The sequence below is a fragment of the Acinonyx jubatus genome, chromosome B2, assembly GCF_027475565.1.
Source record: "Acinonyx jubatus isolate Ajub_Pintada_27869175 chromosome B2, VMU_Ajub_asm_v1.0, whole genome shotgun sequence".
NCBI lineage: Eukaryota > Metazoa > Chordata > Mammalia > Carnivora > Felidae > Acinonyx > Acinonyx jubatus.
Window position 1 is genome coordinate 5,387,122 of NC_069385.1, and position 14,481 is coordinate 5,401,602.

General features: G+C 38.0%; 1 protein-coding gene across 8 annotated transcripts in view; it reads right to left on the reverse strand.

The window, feature by feature from the left end:
- QKI (QKI, KH domain containing RNA binding) overlaps positions 1-14,481 on the reverse strand; it is a 153,361-nt gene that overhangs the window by 42,647 nt on the left and 96,233 nt on the right. The gene's annotated exons all lie outside the window — the stretch shown is intronic.

The following is a 14,481-nucleotide window of genomic DNA, read 5'->3' on the forward strand; positions in this document are numbered from 1 at the left end:
TATGTTTGCATCATTTTGCTATGATGCCATTATAAACCTTCTGAATTATTCTCCTTGCAAAAAGACTGGGTTTTCGTGAAACTACTGGGTCAAATGACAGTTAATTCAACAAGTATTTGTGGAGCATCTACATGTACCAAGCATGGAACCAGATGCCAAACTGAGGCTACAAAGTAAGCAAGGCAGGGTCACAACCCCTGCAAGGCTCTTATGTACTAAGAACCAATTATGGAGTCATCCTTAGGTAACCATGGAAAGCATATTATTTCTTCTGTCTTTTACTTATGGGTAAATAAGTCATCAAGGTTAGCTTAAGCAAGTCAGTTATCAAGGTCCCATAGCTAATAACATGCCAATTTAGGAACTGAATCAACATTTTCATTCTCAAGTTCAGTGATCTTTCCATTTCTTTACAACTACTGTTAGTAACATTGGCTGACTTCAAGATTAGGACAGCATTTTGCAAAGAAACATTACTGTGCAAGAGAAATGGAAACATTTTCACTTACAATCATTATAAGGAATACATGTAACTATAGTTCCATCAGCCTTGCTTTAACAAGTCAACCATAAGGTCACTATCTGTATCAACTCACAAATGCTAGTTTCATAGAAAACATCAATGTTTTATTTCCCTGACTGCCTTTAAATCACTTAGTGAGGGATACCTAGGTTGGAAACCTAGTGGAGCTACAGGGAGGTTTAGAAGCAGGGTTGGCCACGTTTCCCTTTCACCAAAGATATAATAGTTTCAGAATGACTTCTTGTTTTAAGTTTCAGGGATAATACTTTTAAAAATAATTTTAATTCAAAATTTGTAAAAGCATCAAAAACAGTATCAAATTAAAAATAAATATAAAAATGGTACATATAAATGTACCTGGCTCAGTGCAAGGCACCCTACATAAACAACAGAGAATACATATTTTAAAGGTCTCTATTTACTAAATTGTGAGATTTCAATCAAAGGAAACAACAGCTGGCAAAAATTAATAAAACTAACATAAAAAAGCTCTCTACTTACATGTTTGCAAAGGTCATGCTAGGGAAAAAATATGGACCTTAACCAGTAAGGACAGAAATAAATTCTAACAGTCAAGTATACGTTTCTGCCTGTACTTTCTATTAATATCATTAGTATGAAAATGCATCCTAATGTTTGCCAAATCTGATTGGTGCCCAAGAAAATTAGGGATCCCATTAATAAATGCTGTGAATTAAAATTTAAATTTATGAATAAAATTTAGTTTTTTTCAGTGTGTACTGGTATAAATACTAATTGTTTGGAAGGAATTATTTAATAAAAATAACCTATTAAGCATTTCTTTTTGCCTAGGGGACAGACACCATGAAACGACGAGAAAAAATTGAGACCCCCAGGGCTCTCTGCATGCCAAAGAACATAAAATGCACATACACGTAACTCTACTGTAGCAAGAAAAAGACTTAACTTTTATGTTGAAAAATGTTGACAATAGTTTTTCAACAAAATTTATAATTTTGTATGTTTATTAATTTTTTGATAGTTACTTGTATTTTCTGATGAACCTAAAAAAGTGTGCCAACAGTCACACGAACAAGGGACCTCTGTTTCCAAGATAAAACAGTACTTCTACCAAGATAAAAATAACACAGACAAGATTCACTCTCCTGGCTGAAACAGCCAATACGACAGGTAACACCCAAGAAATGACAGTTCTCAAGCCTCTGAAGGTCACAGGCAGTAAAGCCAGTGGGGCTGAGAAATGGCAAATCAATTAAGTAAACCCCAGGATTACCCCAGCTCTCTGGCTTGGGAGTTTCCAGACTACAGCCCCGGGAAGGGTGCCAGGCTGCCTCTCTGGGTTGAGGAGACTACGTGAAGATGCCAGGGAGGCCAACACAGCCAGAGGTCACAGAGAAGAGTCCTAGGAAGGGCTGCACTGAAAGAATCCTGGAGGTGTGTATAAGGTCTGCTCGAATGCTCCGCTGAACACTGATCGGTGCATGTGTGGGAGAGGAAATACTGGTGGCTGGAGAAAGAACCTGCCAAAGGGTAGGGTTCAAGGTAAAAGTGGTGGGTTCTCAATGAGCCAGACTGAGATGAGAGACTTCACGAGTCACAGACACCGGGTGAAGTATACAGAAGGTCTTGCCTCAGTAGTGGGAAGTAACGAAAGCTGGTCTGAGCACTGTCCCAGGACTGTCCAAATAAATCTTAAAAGCAAGACCTAAAAGGATGAAAAGTGTTTCCAACTAACTCAACTGTGTCCCAGAGCAAAGCCCAAGAATACTTACAGGAATAGGAAATATCCACCCAAAAAGGTAAAAGTCATACTACATCTAGCATCTAATCACAAATTAAAAGACATGGAAAGAAGCAGGAAAATACAACATCCATGAGAAAAACAACAACAACAACAATCAAAACCAACCTAGAACTGTTATAATTAGTAGACATAGACACTAAAAGCTAATGTGCGTGTACATGCATGTGCGCTCACGTATGTAAGACACTAATGCATACAGATATTAATACAAGGAAAACTGAGGAACATATATATATAATCCAAAATGTTTAGAAAGGCCTAAGTACAGAAACTAAAATCGTGACTTACCACAGAAACTTTTCTACACGAAAAGACAAAAAGCCGAAGGATTTGAAAAGGAAGAGATATTATTTGCACGATAGGAAGAGAGAATAAAGTTAAAGTATAATGTGGCATTGTGCTTTACCAAAGGAATAAAATTTTAAAGTGTAAAAACACCATGGTAAATGTATACTCTTAATTAATTCAACAACTTAAGTGCCAGTTAAAAACTGAAAAACAAAAGAAAGTTACATCTACCCTAACGTAGGCTTCAAAATAAAGTTTTACTTACAGTTTTAAAAACACTTGAAAAAATAAATAAACACCCAAAAGAACAAAAATTTATAGACAAAGATAAAGGTGGTGGAATTATTATAAGCATATACTTTCACTCCCTCCTAAAATTCTATAGAATACCGTAGAGTTTAAAATGTACAAAAGTCGTAAGGAAGAAGAAAATGGGAAAGGAAACAATTTAGAAACCACAAAGCATATGGATAAGCAGTCAGGGATTTAGCAAATCCTAGATCCTTCCACCCACCCTCCTTCTCCCCCACAAAAAGCTGAGGAAATGGCAGCAATAGTAGGAGGGCTAAAGGTGGAGCTAAGAACCGGAAGACCAGGGAATTCTCGCGAAGGAGCAGCCGATCCTGCACATCCCCTCTCCCCAAAGAGCCGGCACTCCTCAATTCCCAGCAAAAACCTAGAAATGTTCCTCGTTACAGAACTGAGTTTTGAGGGGCAGTTAGTGGGACGCTTCCGCACTGAAGGCTGAGCTGTGCCGCCCGCGCCAGGGGAGGGGATGGAAGGCCCGTCTCCAGGAGTCTGACCGGCCCAACAAACAACTAGAAAACAACCGAAGAGCAGCCACTGGCCAAAAAGTTAGGAAAGAAGCTAACTTCTGCAGAGAGTTAAGAAAACACACTGTGTCCCTGAAACAGGTCAAGGATACTGTTGAAATAATTCCAAAGATAGAGCAGAACTTGAAAAACTAAAGATGTAATAGTAAAAATGAAAAACCTGATCAAGAGATTGGAAGATAAGAATTGAAAAACTCTCCCTCCAGGTAGCAGTAAAGACAAAGATGGAAAATGGTAAAGAACAGTATAAAAATTAGAAGGCTAGTCCAAGAGGTCTAGAAGCTAAATGACAGACATCTCACCAAGAAAAAAGAAAAGGGAAGAAGGGAGAAAAATCACCAACATAATACATACTTTTAAAATAAAACTGAAGGGTAAGAGCTTCCGAATGAAAAGGGCCCACTGAGTTCTTACAATGTAAAGAGATGAAAACTAAAAAAATCCACTGTTGGCAAGGTAAGCCACAAGGTAGAATAAGGAATAAATATCAAAGAATCTCAGTGGGAAGGAGGGGGGCAGCTTTCAACTTCACACTTCACAGAATTACATACTTTTAATCCATGAACGTTCCCAAACTTGATTCTTAAAAAAAGGTTTTAAGATCACTCTACCCAGAGGCCACATATATCCAATCACGATACATTGTAAACTCAGGCAGAGTTAAGCAAATTCCTTCAAAAGTGAGTTTTACGCCTAGTAATTATTTAATACAAATATAATTTCTCCCTGTGTCCTTTTTCTGTCTTTGAAATGGATAATAAAGGCAATCTGGAATTGGCAAATACTACAGAAGTCAATAAAGCCTATTCATAAAGGTTCTCTTTCAGTCATAAAAAAACAAATAAGAAATTACAGTAGAATTAGGATACATACTCTGTACCCAATACCTAAGAATCTACTCCTGGGGCATCTGGGTAGCTCAGTCAGTTAAGCATCGGACTCTTGATCTTGGCTCAGGTCACAATCTCATGGTTGGTGAGATCAGGCCCTGCATCAGGCTGCACACTGACAGCACGGAGCTTGCTCAGGAATCCACCCATCTCTCTCTGTCTCTCCCAATATAAATAAACTTAAAAAACAAATTACTCCCTAAATTTCTCACTTCAATAAATAATTTAGGACAAATAAAAGGCTGAAATGAAGCACAGAGGAGGGATGGCAAAATGGATATACATCCAAAATGGTGTATCTCTTAGAAACTATGGTCAAGACATTAGGCCTTTCTACAGTTACATTTCAGACAGTATTTCAAGAGTAAACAGGAGAAATAAGATGTGGAAAAATTAGCTCATTATTACTAATTATTATAATGCCTGCTTTATAATTACCCAAGGCAATGTCATTTCACATTATGTGTCACCAAATGTTCAGCAACACAGAGGAACACGGTTTTTCTTTTTCACTGACATAGTCCCAAATTTACATTCCACCACAATCATCCCTGCTGATCCCTAGGCCTTCAAATTTAACTGCCATCTCGACATGTGGAAGTCCATGCACTCTCAAGTTTCAACTCAACGTGTCTGAACTGGAGCTCATTATCTCCCTTCTCTAAACTGGTCTACAATTATGTCGCAGCTGTTATTGATCCTTAATGAGTTTTCTCAAGATGTGTGTGGATTTTTACAACTTGAGGACAAGGACCAACTATACATATACCCATTCAATCCACACTAATTTCAGGTGCCATTTCTTGTTTATAGTCATTCCATGTGGTAAATAAATTGGCCTATCCACAAACATGGACTCTAATACCTATAACTTTACTGCAACTTATAGTTAACCTGTGTATTGTCTTATTCTAGCTTTTAGAAAGTTCAACCCTAATTGACTACCAGAACCATCGCTCATTGTTTTTTATATTCTTGACAATATGTACATAACTGACTTTAGACATATCTATCTGGCCTTTAACAAATATTTACTCCAGTGAACAAGTGAGCTCTTATTATTGAGGAGCGTCATTGAAATACATTAATATGGGAACGCAAGCTGGTGCAGCCACTCTGGAAAACAGGATGGAGGTTCCTCAAAAAACTAAAAATAGAACTACCCTACGACCCAGAAATGGCACTACTAGGCATTTATCCATGGGATACGGGTGGGCTGTTTCAAAGGGACACATGCACCCCCATGTTTATAGCAGCACTATCGACAACAGCCAAAGTATGGAAAGAGCCCAAATGTCCATCGATGGATGAATGGATAAAGAAGGTGTGGTATATCTATACAATGGAGTATATAAAAAAGAATGAAATCTTGCCATTTGCAACTACGTGGATCGAACTGGAAGGTATTATGCTAAGTGAAATTAGTCAGAGAAAGACAAATAACATATGACTTCACTCATATGAGGACTTTAAGAGACAAAACAGATGAACATAAGGAGAGGGAAGCAAAAATAATATAAAAACAGGGAGGGGGACAAAACATAAGAGACTCTTAAATCTGGAAAACAAACTGAGGGTTGCTGGAGGGGCTGTGGGAGGGGGGATGGGCTCAATGGGTAAGGGGCATCAAGGAATCTACTCCTCAAATCATTGTTGCACTATATGCTAACTAATTTGGATGTAAATTTTAAAAAATAAAAAATAAATACATTAGTATACTGAAACTTTCCCCACATTGCCTTGCTGGTTTCATTATTTTTGTTTCTGTCTAAATAAGTCTCCATATATCTTGGTTTCTGGGTCTGCTTCTTTTTGACCTCATATTTAAGTTCCCAGTTGTATTTGATCATCTTTAACCTTTTATTCTTGTTCTCCTCTCTAGTCAACTTTCCCAGATTTTTTACAATAACGCTCATGAGGTCTGCTATTCATATCCAAAGATGGTGTTTTTCCTTTATCACCTCCATACTACCTTATTTCATTGTATCAGAAGAATGCAGTAATAGACGGGTCAATTTTTTTTTTTCAAACTGCAGGACTGAAGTTATATCTTAACATAACAAAGTAAGAGCAAAGATAAATTACATATAAATAATTGCTACGTATATACATATGTTCAAAGTTCAAAACCATGGACCTTGACTCTTTTAAGAGATGGAAATGACAAGACAGCATTCAAAGAAGTGGAACAGCTTTATTTACACAGTAAATTAAAATCGAGTAGCATATAAAGCAAGTTTATAATGTCATTCATATCTGATTATAGAGTAGGTAGGTATAACTACGAACAGTACTTCACTATGGTCTCCATTCTTGACAAGTATGCTCTAAGGAAATAACAAATTTCAAAATAACTTTCAGTCTCAGGTGATGAAGAAGAAATTCAGAAATGAAACTAATGATGGGGGTGATGATATGACAGTAACTAAACTTTTATCAAACACTTACTGCTTGCCAAGTACTGTGCTCAGCAATACAAACACACCACCTCGCTCAATCCTCCTAACAGCCCTGTGAGTGCAGCACTATTACTGTTACTATCGTGGTACTATCATGTCCCTACAGGCTGAGACACATGAGGCTGGCCCAAGTCACTTAGACAGTAAGTGTTCTACCAGGCAGAATGACTTTCAGAGCCTGCACTGGCAACACTAATTCCTAGCATACGATATCACCTGCATGAGAGCCTTAAGCAAATTGCCCCAAAATAGCATAAATCAGTGAAAAAGCCAGAAACAGAACACTGAGAACTTGAATCTTGATAACTTTTTCTATTTTACCATTTTACCTTTCAAAATTTTCGTATGATATTTTAAGCCCATTTTGTTTGCATAGCATTCAGAGCTAGGAGGGGCTCTGGATGCAGATAAGGAAACACAACGAAATTATCTGGTAAATGTGGCTTTTGCTTCTTTGGTGTTGGTCCTATGTCTGAATTCCACGTCCAGGGCTCTTTCTCCATAAATGAATTCCCGAATCAGTTACATCAAGAACCGTACCAACAACTGGCAGAAAAGCACAGTGAAACAGATCTCTTACATCTACAAGATGACTTTTTTCTAGATCAGAGAATTGTCTATCAAATTTCAAGGACACAAATATAAACAAAAATGCTCAGCCTGTGGCCACTTACACACAGAATTCCTTCAGTTACTAAAGTTTTCCATAGGTGAGAATCAAAACTAAAATTCGGTCTTAATGCATAATAAATACAACCAACATTATTACTAAGTTAGGGCTAATCAAATCATCGTCCTGACGTAAGTTCTAACCATTACTCTTCAATTATAATCATCCACTTAATTTTTGTAGCTACTATATTCAGTGACATAAAAATACTTTTAAAATCCTCAAAATTTAAGAACTAATTTGCTTTTGACTGGTTTGAGGTTAAAACCAAAACCCTGATGAGTCAGTGCCCTGGGAAGTTTAAAATTATGTTCTAATTGCAGTATCTATCTGCACAACAAAGTAACTCTATAACATGAAACATCAGACCACACTGATTGTCTCAACCCCTGCTGATAAAACTCTTTTAATTACACCTCTGTAGTCAGGCAAATGAGCACAAGACTTCTCCCCCTACTGTGCTCTTAATGTGAAAGTTCATATGCCAAAACTTCCAAGAAAGGAATTCAAAAGTGTTACATATTTAAGCAAACCAAGGTTTCAATAACACTTATGAATATATGTATTTTTAGCCAAGTAATAAAGCTTAGACATATAACCATCTCCAGCTGTATACACAATCTAAAATTAGCTTAAGAAAAGTTCATTGAGAGACTGGACATAAAGCAGATTTCACATAATTTAACTGCTCACTGACTCTAACTTTTAACTTGAACTTGAGCCCTGCAACAATCATATTTTCAAAGCAAATTATTTTCTAATAATATATGAAGATCAGAATATGCATATATTCAGTCTGTTGCAGACTCCCAGTAAGTTCTCAAGGAAGCAGGCATTCAACAGATGCTTACTAAATTAAGCACAATGCAGCAATTTATTAAATTTGAAGAACTTTTGTCTTATGTCAAATATTTTCCAACTTAAGAACAAAAGGACTATCCTCAATGCTTTTCTTTCACAAGAAACATCAACTGCCTACAAACAATACTAAATGCCTGTCAGGTATGTCCTCCTTCTAATTTTTTTTTCTACTTAAAAAAAAATTTAACGTTTATTTATCTTTGAGACAGAGCATGAATGGGGGAGGGTCAGAAAGAGAGGAAGACACAGAATCTGAAGCGGGCTCCAGGCTCCGAGCTGTCAGCACAGAGCCCGATGCGGGGCTCGAACTCACGGACCGCGAGATCATGACCTGGGCCAAAGTCGGACGCTCAACCGACTGAGCCACCCAGGCGCCCCCTCCTTCTAATTTTTATATAGTAATTCCACTAATTTAAGTGTAATGACTGCATTTCCAAACTAAAGTATCACCAGTCAGGGCCAAACTACATCCAAATAATATTGGTTTCTTCTAATGATGACCACAATCCGTACAATTCCTCTAGATCTAGAGCTGCTTTACCTTGTGGAAATCATTTCGGACGTGACCATTTGGGAAGCTGAATATGACCTTAATGACGCCATAGGTAAGGCTGAAGAGACTGAGCAAAATCTGCGTAAAGACTTTCCCATAACAATCAAAAATGATCAGGTGATTTTAATTTCATTTCCCAGCAAATTTGAAGACAAATGGCCAGCTAATGGTAAACAAAAACAGAAAGTGAGAATAGAAATAAAGAACTGTTAGGGAATCCTTTTGGAAACTTGTGGCTAAGTTTCTGCTGCTCATGATCACTCACATAAAAGCAGTTATTTATTGCCCATGGAAGCACGAAACACTTCCCCATAGCATTATTAGAATTCTTTTGCTATTCAAATGTGAAATTTTGTATACTGTGTCCTATTCTCTTCACCATCTAGCACACATGAAATTATGAAAGGTATAGAAAAACAGTCATTTGTTTTAAAATGTGATGTTTTAAGGGGCACCTAGGTGACTCAGTTGGTTAGGCATCTGACTTCAGCTCAGGTCATGATCTCATGGGTTTGTGAGATCGAGCCCAGCATCAGGCTTTTGTCCTGCCAGCTCAGAGCCTGGAGCTTGCTTGGGATTCTGTGTCTCCTTCTCTCTCTGTCCCTCCCCTGCTTCCACTCTGTCTCTAAAAAACAAACAAACATTTAAAAAAAAAAAAAACAACCAAAAAACAAAAAAACTTCAGTGTGACGGTTTTAAAATATTAAATTGGAATATTTATAGGGCGCCTAGGTGGCTCAGCCAAACATCTGACTTCGGCTCAGGCCATGATCTCACAGTTTGTGGGTTCGAGCCCCACGCTGGGCTCTGTACTGGCAGCTCAGAGCCTGGAGCCTGCTTTGGATTCTGTGTCTCCTGTCTGTGTCTGTGTCCCTGCCCCACTCATGCTCGCTCTCTTTCAAAAATCAATACAGATCAAAAACAAATTTAAATTGGAATATTTACTTGCTCATAGCACAAAGGAAAAAAAAAAAAAAAAGACTTCACATTTCTACTCATTTTCTTTTCCAAATCATCCAAATCCTAATTTCAAAATTCATCTTTTAATGAAATTTTCCCCAGGTCCTCTCAGGATGTTTCCTGTGTTGCCATCCTATCATTTTGTCTTCTGTCATACTAAGTCTGATATGTATTACTACCTAAAAAACTTCAAGAAGTTTAGAATCAAACTCACCTTCATACTCCCTAGCAATCATAGTAAATGCCACATAGCTGTTCAATTTTTACTAGAGCACAGCATAAGACACAGAAACGAAGTCAAAGCTAATACTGTTAAAACATTAAGACATCTATGGCCTTGTACTAAGCATTTTATTTCTCATAAAGTTAATCAATCCTTTTAAACCTTAGAGGTAGGTATTACTATGATCACTTGTTAGTCACTTAAGAATGAGATAAACTAATGGACAGAGAACCCTGACTCAGTGTCACTCAGCTAAAGTGATTTCGTATTATACACTCTGCCTTAAAGACTCTACAACTGACAGTATACTAAGTAAGCAAGGTTAAATATTTAAAAACTGAAATAAAAAAGATTACAATTGTTTCACTGAAAACAATAACAAGAAACAAGATGATCATTCTGACTAATCCATCCACAGGGTAACTTGCGGCCTCAAGCAGAGATCTTTACCAGGTCCAAGTATGATAGTTTTAAGGAAAGAGTAAGAGCGACAGCGTATGGTTCACCGTTAACGAAGCTACTTTTTCCTGAGGGAATTAATTTAGGCAGTAAATTCCACAGACATCTAAATCGATGATATTTTTTTTAGAATATGACTGATTGTTAAGTCTGATTTTTGAATATTCATTTATGATAGTGAACTTACTAGCTGTATTCAGGCAAAATTCTGAACCATGGCTTCCTCATCTGTATAACAGAGGTTAAGTATAGAGTTTCCATCACAGGACTGAGCTCTAAATGTGTGGTGTTTGTAGAGCACACAGAAGAGTAGCTAGCATCTCATAAGACCTGTGTAACTGGTGTTACCATAGCTCGAACAGGCTGCTATCTAAAATCAAACAGGGGACTATAGGAAATGGTACAAGCAGGAATATAAGAGAATACCTGACTGAACAACAGCAAATAAACGGACAGGATTCTAGGTTATAATTTAGAAAAATAAAATCAGAAAGCACTTTGGGGAAAAGAGTACCAGCTTAACATAAACTAAATTTTAATTAATTTAGTCAATAAAAATATACTAAACACGAAGGAAAAACATGGAATTATTTTAAATTGCATTTTTATGAGAAAGAAGCTCAAAAAAGATCCAACTGTAATCTTTTGGGGTCGCAGACTGGAGAAGAACTCAGCTGATCAAAGCATTGAATTATCTTCCATACAGGGTTTGAATTTGAAACAGCACATAAAGAACAACAACTACAGTTTTCTGGACAGAGGAACAAACCATGATTATGCCACGAGCTCTACACAAAATATAACCAAAAAAAGCCTAAAAGGAATTGATAAAAAATTAATGAAATTGAAGAAATGAGTTCAAATACTAATTCCATACTATTTTCCCATCAACCCCTCTAACAGAATTCACTTCCCCCACTTTGCTTCCAAAGAATTTCATGGCTCTATAAAACTACTTAATACTGAACTATATATAGCCTTCTGCATCGGCATACAGAGTATGAAGCCTTGGTTCTTTCTCATGCTCTGTATTACTCAAATACATTCAGAAATGCCCAAGTAAGAGTTCAGTATATAATCAGTAGCTGCACATTTCTCTGTCCTACTCTGCACAGATCTTGTAAAAGAACAGATCAAGTAAAAGAACTTGTACTTCTTTTATAACGTCTTCATCAGTTTTTGTTGAGTATTTGTGGATGTGACATATTTTACATATATGCATATTTCATCAACAAAACAATGTGTCACATACAAATGTGCTACTGGTTTCTCCACATATAATACATCCTAGCATAATGAACACAATATAAATTTACTTTAAGAGCATCACTAAACTCAAATTCGGATTTTTTTAAAAACCATTATTCGTTTGCTTTACTCACTACTGTCCTTGTATATTAGAAATCATTTCCCTAACACATCTGGCAAAATATTTTGAATAGTATTTAAAAAACATCTGGAATTAAATTTCTATATTTAAACAAAGTAGCAAGTAAATAAACTATACCGGTTAAATGATTACTAAGCTCTTAAGCCATATGGTGTTTTCTTGTGCATTCTACATGTGTACTTTTCTATGTGGGTTAGGGAAAATAAGATCCAAAAAATTCAGTTTAAAATCCATCAAGAAAAATATCAGCCAGGCAATATCAAAACAATATTCTACCTGACTTCTGTGGTTAAAAATTAGACCACTGAACATGTAATTGAGGGGCGCCTGGGTGGCTCAGTCGGTTTACCGTCCGACTCTGACTCAGGTCATAGCTCAACGTTCGTGGGTTCCAGCTCCGTGTCGGGCTCTGTGCGGACAGCTCGGAGCCCGGAGCCTGCTTCGGATTCTGTCTCCCTCTCTCTCTGCCCCTTCCCGCTCATGCTCTGTCTCTCTCTCAAAAATAAAACGTTGAAAAAAAATGTAATTTAAATGAAAACACATATACAAAATAAAAAGATGGGTTGGATGAATAACATACGATCACAGGAAAGTAAGGACTATCCTGAAGGACCCACAAACAGCTACGGCCTGCCTCATTTCTTGAAGCCAAAGATCACAGCCTAATGTCATGTAATTAGGGTTTCCAAAACGTAAAAGAGCAACAGCACGTGGTTTGTTAGGTTACAGTCCCTGAGGACCGGAGGGTGAAGATGAATAGCACCTCTATGCGTAGTTGTTATTCCTTTGCAATGTCCTGTCCAGCCTAATGCCACTGTGGATATTTACAGCATTCACACTGCCCCAATATTAATTCACAGCCTCCTTCAGGTAATCGTGAACCCATCAGTGATAAACGGCATCAAAAACACAACTGGCTGTGGTGCCTGGGTGGCTCAGTCGGTTGAGTGTCCAACTTCGGCTCAGGTCATGATTCCACAGTTCATGAGTTCGAGCCCCATGTCGGGCTCTATGCTGACCGCTCGGAGCCTAGAGCCTGCGTCGGGTTCTGTGTCTCCCTCTCCCTGCCCCTCCCCTGCTTGCTCACTCACGATCGCTCTCTCACTCTCTCTCTCAAAAATACATAAACATTAAACACACACACACACACACACACAATTGTCTGCTAATTTAGAAATACATATCTGCGAAGCTAGACTATCATAACTGAACTTCAAGATCCTCGGTAAGGAAAAAGGAATACAATTTATAATTGTTTTACATTCCATGGTCCTGAGCACCTACCACGTACTCATATTTACTAGCAGATAACTGGAGGGTTAAGTTTGCTTCAAACCCTAAATCATCTTTTGGTCACTGCACAATAGAGAACAAATGAAGAGAACGGATTACAGAAAGGCAAAACAAGAAGGTCTCTCCCCGCTACCTACTTCAAAACAGCAAAAGGGAACATAACAGAGCAAGGAAAGAACACAGACTCAAATGCCAGCCTTCTTGGTACTTCAGTACCTTATTTCAGATATCTCTGTAACCCTGAGCAACTCATATATGTATTCATTTATTTACTTAATATTTGAGTTTCTCTACTAAACGGAAGGCACTTTCCTACCATAGAAGGTTTATGGTGCCTAACTGGACATACAAGCCCTAAAGGAGCTCACAGGCTAGCAAGGAAGAGAGACAAGATAAGGACTAACAGAGTAACTATTCACTTGTAATTGAGATGAGTGACAGACACCAAAATTCACTGTGCTATAAAAGTGCATGTTAGGGGGTGCCTGGGTGGCTCTGTTGGCTGGGCACCTGACCTAGGTCATGATCTCATGGTTCATGGGTTCGAGCCCTGCATCGGGCTGTCTGCTGTCAGCACAGAGCCTCCACTGGATCCTCTGTCAACCCCCCTCTGCCCTTCCCCTGCTCTCTCAAAAAAGAATGAACATTAAACATAAAAAAAAAAAAAAAAAAAGGTGCACATTAGGGGTGCCCGGGTGGCTCGGTCAATAGAGCATCCAACTCGACTGTGGCTCAGGTCATGGGTTTGAGCCCCAGGTCGGGCTCCATGTGGAGCTTGGAGCCTGATTAAGATTCTCTCTTTCTCCCCCTCTGCCACTCTCTCCTGATCACACAGTATGCTCTAACATATTTTTAAAAAGCCTTTCCTTCTAGGGGCGCCTGGGCAGCTCAGTCAGTTAAGTGTCCAACTTCGGCTCAGGTCATGATCTCACCGTTCGTGAGTTCGAGCCTCACATTGGGCTCTGTGCTGACAGCTCAGAGCCTGGAGCCTGCTTCGGATTCTGTGTCTCCCTCTCTCTTTGTGCCCCTCCCCTGCTCATGCTCTGTCTCTCTGGTCTCTCAAAAATAATAAACATTAAAAAAAATTTTTTTAAAGCCTTTTGTTTTTTATATATACACATATATTTACATATATATAAACATAAATCAAACATAAATAATTAAAGTACATACTAAAATTGACTGATCTAGGTTACACAATATCATAATTTCCTCCTTAAAGTTTATGTCCTCACTTGTAAAGGTTACAGGGTTGTAAGGATTAAATAAAAGAAAATATGTTCATGACAGTGA